The sequence below is a fragment of the Theropithecus gelada genome, chromosome 10 (genome assembly GCF_003255815.1).
Source record: "Theropithecus gelada isolate Dixy chromosome 10, Tgel_1.0, whole genome shotgun sequence".
NCBI lineage: Eukaryota > Metazoa > Chordata > Mammalia > Primates > Cercopithecidae > Theropithecus > Theropithecus gelada.
The window spans coordinates 60663442-60673568 of NC_037678.1; the positions used below are offsets into that span (position 1 = coordinate 60663442).

At 44.3% G+C, this 10127-nt stretch overlaps 1 pseudogene; it reads left to right on the top strand.

Moving 5' to 3' along the window:
- The first annotated feature begins 1228 nt into the window (after positions 1 to 1228).
- LOC112632472 lies at positions 1229 to 9615 on the top strand (annotated as a pseudogene).
- The last annotated feature ends 512 nt before the right edge of the window (positions 9616 to 10127 follow it).

Here is a 10127-nt window from a genome sequence, read left to right on the forward strand (position 1 = left end):
AGAAAAAGAAAAAAATCTTTGCTAGAAAAATAGCTGCAAAGACAAAGACTTGAAGACCCAGAACAAAGCCATAAAGTGGGGGCTTGGCCACCAGGACTGCTACTGCTGCTTTCTTTGTTGTGCTGAATTCAGAAAGACATTCTCCATGTAGCAAGCAAAATAGCTGCTGACAGCCCTGCCTTACAGTCGTAAAACTCATGGCCCAAGGAAAAGAGAATTTGGTCTCCAACTTGCAAAAATCTGGAGAAAATTCTGATCGTATCTGAGTCTGGGTTACATACTCACCACTGTGGGTATGGAATTATGGAGGTTACTGTGATTCTAATGAACAGCTGGAGTAAGGCAGCAGCATGCAAAGTAAGGCAGGAGCAGTTTTCTAAACAAGCAAGGGATGACACATCAGGAAAAGAGGGGGACAGATTCCGGGCAAACAAAAAATATCTAGCATTATGTGTCACATCTGTCAAACCCATTTTACAGATGAGAAAGCTGAGGCTCAGACAGGCTAGGTAACCAGCCCAAATAACCCACAGATTAGAAGTTGGCAAAGGCAGATCCCAACTCTGGTCCATCTGCTCAAATGTACTACCCAGATTTGTTACTATTCTATTTTCTGGTGTTAAGTCATGCACAAATTTTTCAGAATATGGACAACATTTTAAAGAATAAGAACAAAATTAAAATCACCATCATTAAGAAATAATCACCATCAAAACTTTGGTGAGTTTCCTCCTAGGCTCTTTTTCTGTATCTATGGTATATATTTAGCATGTACCATTTTATTATTCATTTTCTTGACATGAATCCACAAGGTACACCCAAGGACCATGAATGCAACAAATGCCACTGGTGCCCTGCCCAGACCCCTTTTATATTTTGTAGACTGGACCACCCATCCCCAGCTGCTGTGAGTAGTGGCTGCTAATGGCTCACAGCTGCTCCCTCCTGAGATGCTTGAGAGATTTTCTCTTTGGGGGTCCCACAGTCAATGACTGACAGAGAGTTATAAAAGTCCAGCCTCTCTCCCTCAAGGAAGGAAAACATTAGGGTCCTGTGGAATGAGGTGGGAGCTAGGTTTCAGTTGAAAGCCATCTTTGTCTCTTTCCCCTTCCCTGACGTGTTTCTACACCTCTTTAGAGGTTTCCTACAACTTATCAATTGCATGTGAGTTCTTGTCTCAGGCTGAGCTTTGTAGATAACCCAACTTGACAATGACCCAATAAGTTTCAGTTGTCCTGAAGCATGGCTTCTAATAACTTGCTCACTAAAGATGGGGTGGGCCATTTAACTGGTGGCCAAGCCCAGCCAACCACCAGCATTTACATCTCAACAGGCTTTTGTATTTTTCTCTTCCTTTTCACCCTTGTAATAACTCTTATGAAGTGCTAAAAAGCTGTGTTTCGTGGTTTAAAAAGCCAATTACTTTATTCATTTCTTTAGTCATGTATTTATAGAATCATTAAGGCTCTGAAGAAAAACATGCATTATTCAGTTAAATTTTACTGCATTTTATGGGAGGAAAGTATATGCTGTAGTAGAAGTCTTAATTTAAGAATTCATGAAGGTTTTAACTTATTGATTATCATATTCCCTCCATTCTAGCACATATAATTTCATATTTTTGAAAATCTTAGAACCAATGAATACACTGAGTGAATGTTTTTACTCCCATCCCATTCTCTAAAAACCTATTACACATTTTTTTATTCATCCACATGAAGTCTACAATCACTTCACTAGATTTCAAGACACCCCTTTCTGAATAAAATTTAGAATAAAATTAAGTCAAACCTATAAATTAATTTGAAGAAAAATTACATCTTTATAACATGAGTGTCCTTAACTAGTACTATGGTGTGTCAGCCCCCTCATCTATTCAAGTTTTTATTTATTTCTCCCAATTGATCACTGTCATCTTCTCCATGTATACACTGCATAATTCTTATTAAAAAGTTAGTATTTTGGCTGGGCATGGTGGCTCACACCTGTAATCCAAGCACTTTGTGAGGCCAAGGTGGGCAGATCACAAGGTCAGGAGATCGAGATGAGCCTGGCCAACATAGTAAAACCCTGTATCTACTAAAACTACAAAAATTAGCTGGGCATGGTGGCATGTGTCTGTAATCCCAGCTACTTGGGAGGCTGAGGCAGGAGAGTTGCTTGAATCAGGGAGTCGGAGGTTGCAGTGAGCCGAGATCACACCACTGCACTCCAGCCTGGCGACAGAGCTAGACTCAGTCTCAAAAAAAAAAAAGTTAGTATTTTGTACTTGCATTGCTAATGGGGATCTGAGGTCTGAGTTGTTTCCATTATATCTTCTAACTGGTATTGTTAGTATATATAAAAGCTATTTTCAATATTCCTTAAATATTTGATTATCTTGCATATCTATCTTCTTATTATTATCATTTTAGTTGATCATTTGGGACAAGCTGTACAGATAATTGTATCACTTGCAAATAAAGACAATGTCTCTTTTTTCCATTATTATAAATTTGTTTCTGAACCATGTCTTATTACATTGACCAGAACATCTATAAATTTTTTAAATAGAGATAAAAGAAATTATTAGGAATGGCCCTGATATGTCGCCACTAAGCATGAAATTGAGTGCTTACTACAGATACTTTTCAACATATTATAGAAAAATGTGTCTACTCTAAGTAATTGAAGAATTTTCATCAATGATGGGGCTGAGAATTATCAAATCCAACTTTAGGAGTTTATTAAATCAGATTCAGGATGACATAATGGAAAGTACTTTCACACTTTAGAGTAAGTGAGACTGTAGTAGAATGTCAGCTGTAGTGCTTACTTTGGCCTTTATCAACTTGTCTGACCTCACTCAGCTTTCATTTCTTTAGCTATAAGATGATGATAATAACTCATAAGGTTCTGTGATCACTAATTAATCTAGTTTTTAATGAAGCATCTAATACACGAATGATCACACAATAAATGTTCAATTACCATTTCCAAAATAAACTCTACTCTGCTACAGCATTTCATTCTTTTACTATACAAACGGATTTAATTTGCCATCATTTTACTTAGAATTGTTGCATCTATCTTTATAATTGTACGCCAAATGCAAACACATTGTATTTTCTCTGTGTTTGGATCACCTAGAAGATAACTATGCCTTAAAATACGGAGGGGATACATTTAAGTTATATTTTAATGACATATACATGCAGAAAATTGCATGAAAGAATACATTCATAAATCCATCTGGACCCACAGTACTTGAGATCTTATTCCAATTTCTGCTCAATGTAAATGGTCATCATGTATTGTATACTAGTGATGGGCCAGCACTGTGCTACGCATTTCACGTGCATCATTTAATACGATTGTCACAAAAACACCATGCGAGGGAAATAACTCTCCCCCTTCTTTAGATGAGGGAAATGAGGCTGAAAGCGGTGAGTATCCTGCCTAAGGTCACATAGTAAATGACAGAACAAGATAAGGCTGAATCCAAAATAAATCCTACCATACACTAAGCGGATTTGGTGGGTTTCCTCCTAGGATCTTTTTCCCAATAAAGGTATCTCAATTGATCTAATTCTCTGTTAATTTCTAGTAATTCATATTTGCTCTCCATGTACTTCTAACAAAATTTCAAATATATAGAATTAAGTTGTTTTTGATATTTTCTTAGAATACATCATCTGCCCAGTATCTGTTTGACTCCTTTTAGTTCTGTCCTAATTTTAAGTATTTATGCTAGCTTTCTCTTTTTCTCATTTATAATTGCCAGAAGTTGATTTACTCTACTGTCATTTTCAAAATCCAGCTCTTGGGTTTACTTATCATTTTTATTTTTTGCTTTATAATTAATTGCTGATTTTATCTTTATTATTTCCTCCCTTCTAATGTATGTGAGTTATCTTTGAACTTCTTTATTTTAATAATTCATCCCTTTTATTCTCTCATTTAAATTGGACATACTAAAACTTATAGAGGAAAGACTTCAAGATGGCAGATGAGAAGAATTTCATGCTTTCCTCGTCCACTTAGGGGAACCAAAATAGTGTATACAGAGTCACACTTTGAATACATTATCCAAGACAGGACACTGGAATTCAAGGAAGAAGTGACAGAAAACACCAAAACTGAGGAAGGAGAAGAAAACAAGGCAGCCCACCTGGCCAGGATTGGCTAGGAGCTGGGAGTAACTTCCCAATGTGGGGAAGAGTGAGTGAGAGACTTCCAGCAATGCACAACCCCACCATGGAATCATGCAATCCTGGTCACGTAAGAGCCCCTCGACCCTCCCAATCTCTGAAACTAACACAAGAAGCTGCTGGGAGACGACTGGATGTAATTACTCTGGGGGGGAGCTCACATTGAGTCCCTCACTCTTCTGAGACCTAAGAAGCTATAGCAAGGCATCATTTTCAAACTTAGCTTCTGCACACTGTCCTGGGGCCCAGCAGCACTGGGACAGAGGCGTTCAGGAAAAGGGGGTTGTCACTGCTGGGACTGCAGCATGAGCTGGGAGTACTCCCATAGCCCGAGCTGTGAAGTGAGCAATGTGCAGGCTGCAGCTGCCAGTGCCAGGAAGCAAGTACCGCTGGGACTTGAGACTGGGACACAAGTGAAGTATGAGTTGCTGCTGGGACTTGGTCATGATCTGGGCAGGGACTCCTGCAGCCAGGGCTGGAGTGCAAGCTAGGCACACGTTAACACTGCCAGGGATGTGGGGTGAGCCCCATCAGAACTAGGATGAAGCAGGGATATGCGTTCTCCACCTGCTGGCCCAGACTGTGGCCACTGAAGTCGGCCCCATCTTCTCCAGTGGGATATCCTCAATGCAACTGCTACTTCCCTCACTGGATCACTCCACCTGGAGCCTAAGGATTGCCATGCCCTCGCTCACAGTGGCTTGTGTCCTCCCTCACCATTGGGAAGCACAGGCCCATCCAACCTGACTATGCCATTCTCCCCCTCGACATACAGCACACAGCCCAGGCGATTGCCCAACCTAATCTACCACCTCGGACACTTGACCACTCCTTCCATGGGCCTGAAATTGAGACTAAACTCCCAGCCACCACCACCTTAGCTAGCACTTATCTGCAAGCATAACATGCGGGTCTGAAGACTGGTCAACCTAGCCATTTACGAGCACTGCCAACATGAATATGCACACCACTTGGGCCCCAGAAAATTGCTCCAGTACTGCTATTGTCATCACCCATGCCAGACCAGCTTCCCAGGGGCCCAGGAACTCACTCACCCACCTGACACACTGCTGCCACTACTGACATTCAAGTAAGCCACCTAGAGGTCCAAGAATCAGCCCACCCATAACTGCCAACACAGGTGCCAGTGTACACTATCATGGGACACAAAGACAGGCAAACTCAGCTCACTGCTGCCATGACTGGGGCCTGAAGACTGACCCAATTGCCATCTCAGTCTCCATCACAACTTTACCACAACCTTCACTAATAACCACAACCTAACCCACTGAGGAAATCACAGATTCCACTAACACTGTCTACAGACAAAGAAATCACACAGAGACTACATTACTGCACGCATTCAGAAACAAAGTAATGTGTCCTACCCACTCAACACCATAGATAGAGCTTCAGGAAAAAGTTCTCCCTACAAAAGTGAATCAAAAATAGAAAAAAAAAAAAGTGACTGTTACACCAGATGTGCAGATATCGATTGTAAGGACACCAAAAACATAAAAATTCAGGGAAATATGACACCTCCATAGGAGCACAATAATTATCCAGCAATAGATCTTAATCAAAAAGAAATTTAAAATTCCATACAGAGAATTCAAAATATTGATTTTAAAGAAGCTCAATGTGATACAAGAAAAATCTGAAAAACAATTCAAGGAAATAAGAAAAGCAATTCAAAATAAAAATAAGAAATTTACCAAAGAGACAGATACTTTTTAAAATAACTAAATAAAAATTCTGGAACTAAAGAATTTATTGAAGCAAATACTAAATACATTTGAACGCTCCAACAATAGACTAGATTAGGCAGAAGAAATAATCTCAGAACTCGAAGATAGGCCTTTTAAGATAACCCAGTCAGACAAAAATAAAGGGAAAAAAAGAGTAAAAACAATAAGCAAAGCCTTCATGACATTTGGGACAACACGAAGTTATTAAATATTTTAATTGTCAGTATCCCCAAAGGTGAAGAGAGAAAGAAAGAATTGGAAAACCTATTTAATTAAATAACAGACAAAAACTTCCCAAGTGTAGCAAGATATTTAAACATTTAGATACAAGAGGCTCAATCTCCCAGCAATCCCCAGGAAAATACAACACAAAAGGTCTTCTCCATGGCATATTATAGTCAGACTGTCTAAAGTTAAAGAAAAAGAATGAATCCTAAAAACAAGAGAAAAGCATTTCATCACCTATAAAGGAAACTTCAATGCACTAACAGCAGATTTCTCAGCAGAAATCGTACAGACCAGAAGATAATAGGATGATATATGCAAAGTGCTAAAAGAAAAAAAAAAAAAAAACCTGTCAAACAAGAATACTACATTCGGCAAAATTATCCTCTATAAATGAAGGAGAAATAAAGTTTTTCTCAGACAACCAAATGCTGAGGGAATTCATTAGCACTAGACTGGTCCTACAAGAAATGCTAAAGAGAGTCCTAAAAATGGAAATGAAAAAACAACATTTACCATCATGAAAATACATGAAAGTATAAAATTCACTGGAAAAGCTATTACACAGTGAAGAAAGAAAAAACTCAATGGTACCACTACAGAAACCCATCAAACAATAAAAGAAAAAGAAAAGAACGAACAATATATAAACCAACCAGAAAGCAATTAACAATATGACAGGAACAAAGCCTGACATATCAATAACTGAATGTAAACAGATTAAATTCTCCACTTAAAAGATAAGAGAGGCAGTGCGTCCCTCCCCGTCCTGGCCTCGCGCACCTGCTCCAGCCACGATGAGCTTCCGCAGCGCCTCGTTCCCGCCGCTGCACGGTGGTGGCAGCCTCCACTACGTACTAGCCCAAAAGGGCGGCGCAGGCGGGACGGGACGCGCTCGGCCCGGTCGGCTTCCACTAGTGGCCGCGGACGTCCGTGAGCTCCATGTCTGCCTCGCCCAGCCGCTTCCTCCAGCATCGACTCGCCGGGCACGCTGAGCAACCGGCCAGAGGGATGCGTGGTGGCGGCGGCCGCAGCGAGCAGTGAGGAGGAGCAGCTGCAGGCGCTGAAGGACTGCTTCGCAGGCTACATCCACAAGGAGCGGCAGCTGGAGGCACACGACCGCAGCCTGGAGGGCGACGCGGCGTCCCTGCAGCAGCAGGAGGTGGGCCGCGCCGCCATGGGCGAGTTCCACGAGCGCGAGGTCCACAAGACGCGCGGTGCGGTGCGGTGCGGTGTTGCGCCTGGAGCGGGAGCACCTGCTCGAGGACATCTCGCACGTGTGCCAGCGCCTAGACAACGAGGTCTGGCAACGCGACAAGGCCGAGGCGGCGGCCCGCGCCCTCACGCGCTGGAGGCTGAGGCGGTGCGCGTGGAACTGCAGAAGAAGGCACAGGCGCTGCAGGAGGAGTGCGGCTACCTGCTCCGCCACTACCACCTGGAGGAGGTGGGCGAGCTGCTCTGCCAGATCCAGGGCTGCAGCGCCGCGCAGGGGCAGGCTGAGGCGCGCAATGCCCTCAAGTGCGACGTGACATCGGAGCTGTGTGAGATGGGCGTGGTGTGCAGGTTGAAGGCCAAAAGGTGCCGAGCATGCTGTAGTCTGAGGAGTGGTTCCGAGTGAGACTGGACTGCCTGTCAGAGGCAGCGACGGTGAACACAGAAGCCATGCGCTCAGCGCAGGAGGAGATAACTGAGTACCTGTGTCAGCTGCAGGCCAGTACCACAGAGCTGGAAGCACTGAAAAGCACCAAGGACTCACTGGAGAGGCAGCGCTCTGAGCTGCAGGACCGTCATCAGGCCAACATTGCCTCCTACCAGGAAACCATTCAGCAACTGGACGCCGAGCTGAGGAACACCAAGTGGGAAGTGACAGCCCAGCTAGGAGAATACCAGGACCTACTCAATGTCATGATGGCTTTGGATACAGAGATAGCCACTTACAGAAAACTCCTGGAAGGCGAAGAGTGTCGGACTGACTTTGGCCCAATTCCTTTCTCGCTTCCAGAAGGACTGCCTAAAATTCCCTCCGTGTCCACTCACATAAAGGTCAAAAGTGAAGAGAAGATCAAAGTGGTAGAGAAGTCGAAGAAAGACACTGTGATTGTGGAGGAACAGACGGAGGAGACCCAAGTGACTGAAGAAGTGACTGAAGAAGAGGAGAAAGAGACCGGAGAGGAGGAGGGCAAGGAGAAAGAAGAGGGTGAAGAGGAGGGGGCAGAAGAGGGAGGAGAAGAAGCAAAGTCTCTCCCAGCTGAAGACACCACATCCCCAGAGAAGGAAGCCAAGTCCCCAGTGAAGGAAGAGGCAAAGTCACCGGCTAAGGCCAAGTCCCCAGAGAAAGAGGAAGCAAAATCCCCAGCCAAGGTCAAGTCCCCAGCAAAGGAAGAGGCAAGATCACCAGCTGAGGCCAAGTCTCCAGAGAAGGCCAAGTCCCCAGTGAAGGAAGAAGCAAAGTCACCGGCTGAGGCCAAGTCCCCAGTGAAAGAAGAAGCAAAGTCTGCAGCTGAGGTCAAGTCCCCTGAAAAGGCCAAGTCCCCAGTAAAGGAGGAAGCGGAGTCCCCTCAGAAGGAAGAGGCAAAATCTCCAGCTGAAGTCAAGTCTCCAGGGAAGGCCAAGTCTCTAGTGAAGGCGGAAGCAAAATCCCCAGAGAAGGCCAAGACTCTTGACGTGAAGTCTCTAGAAGCCAAGAGTCCTGCAAAGGAGGAAGCAAGATCCCCTGCAGACAAATCCCCCAAAAAGGCCAAAAGCTCTGTCGAGGAGGTCAGGTCCCCAGAGAAGATGAAGTTGCCCCTGAAGGAAGATGCCAAGATCCCTGAGAAGGAGATCCCAAAGAAAGAAGAGGTGAAGTCCCCAGTGAAGGAGGAAAAGAAGCCCCAAGAGGTGAAAGGCAAATATCCCCCAAAGAAGGCAGAGGAAGAGAAAGCTCCCGCCATGCCAAAAACGGAGAAGGAGGAGGACAGCAAGAAAGAGGAGGCACCCAAGAAGGAGGCCCCAAAGCCCAAGGTGGAGAAGAAGGAACTTGCCATCGAAAAGCCCAAAGAATCCAAAGTTGAAGCCAAGAAGGAAGAGGCTGAAGATAAGAAAAAAGCAGCCACCCCAGAGAAGGAGGCTCCTGCCAATGTGGAGGTGAAGGAAGATGCTAAACCCAAAGAGAAGACAGGTGGCCAAGAAGGAACCAGATGATGCCAAAGCCAAGGGACCCACCAAACCAGCAGAGAAGGAGGAGGCAGCAGCAGCACCAGAGAAAAAAGACACCTAGGAGGAGAAGGCCACTGAGGCCAAGAAGCCTGAGGAGAAACCCAAGACAGAGGCCAAAACCAAGGAGGATGACAAGACCCTCTCAAGGGACCCAAGCAAACCTAAAGTGGAAAAGGCTGAAAAATCCTCCAGCACAGACCAAAGACAGCAGGCCTCCAGAGAAAGCCACAGAAGACAAGGCCGCCAAGGGGAAGTAAGGCAGGGAGAAAGGAACGTCCAGAGCAGCCAAAGAAACTCAGAAGGGGCCCAGAGCTCAAGGATCGGAGTAATGCAATTTTCACTTTTTCTTTGTTTATGTAAAAAGGAACTGCTTAGATGAGGGGACCTCCTTCTTCAAACAGGAATTTCTGTTATCAATATGTTAGCAAGATTGGGAACTCCAGCCCCCTGCCCCAACACCCTCCCCAGGTGATGGACAATTGTGTTATGAAAGCTTATGTAGCTGAATGTGATACATGCTGAATGCCACACGTAAACACTTGACTATAAAAACTGCCCCCCTCCTTTCCAAATAAGTGCATTTATTGCCTCTACGTACAACTGACAGATGACCACAATAATGAATGAGCAGTTACAGACACATTATGCTTGACACGTCTTAATTATTTCCACATGCCTTCTGTTTTCCAAAGGAGTGGTCAAGCCCTTGCCCAGAGCTCTCTATTCTGGAAGAGCTGTCTAGGTGGGGCTGGGCACTGGCCACTGAATT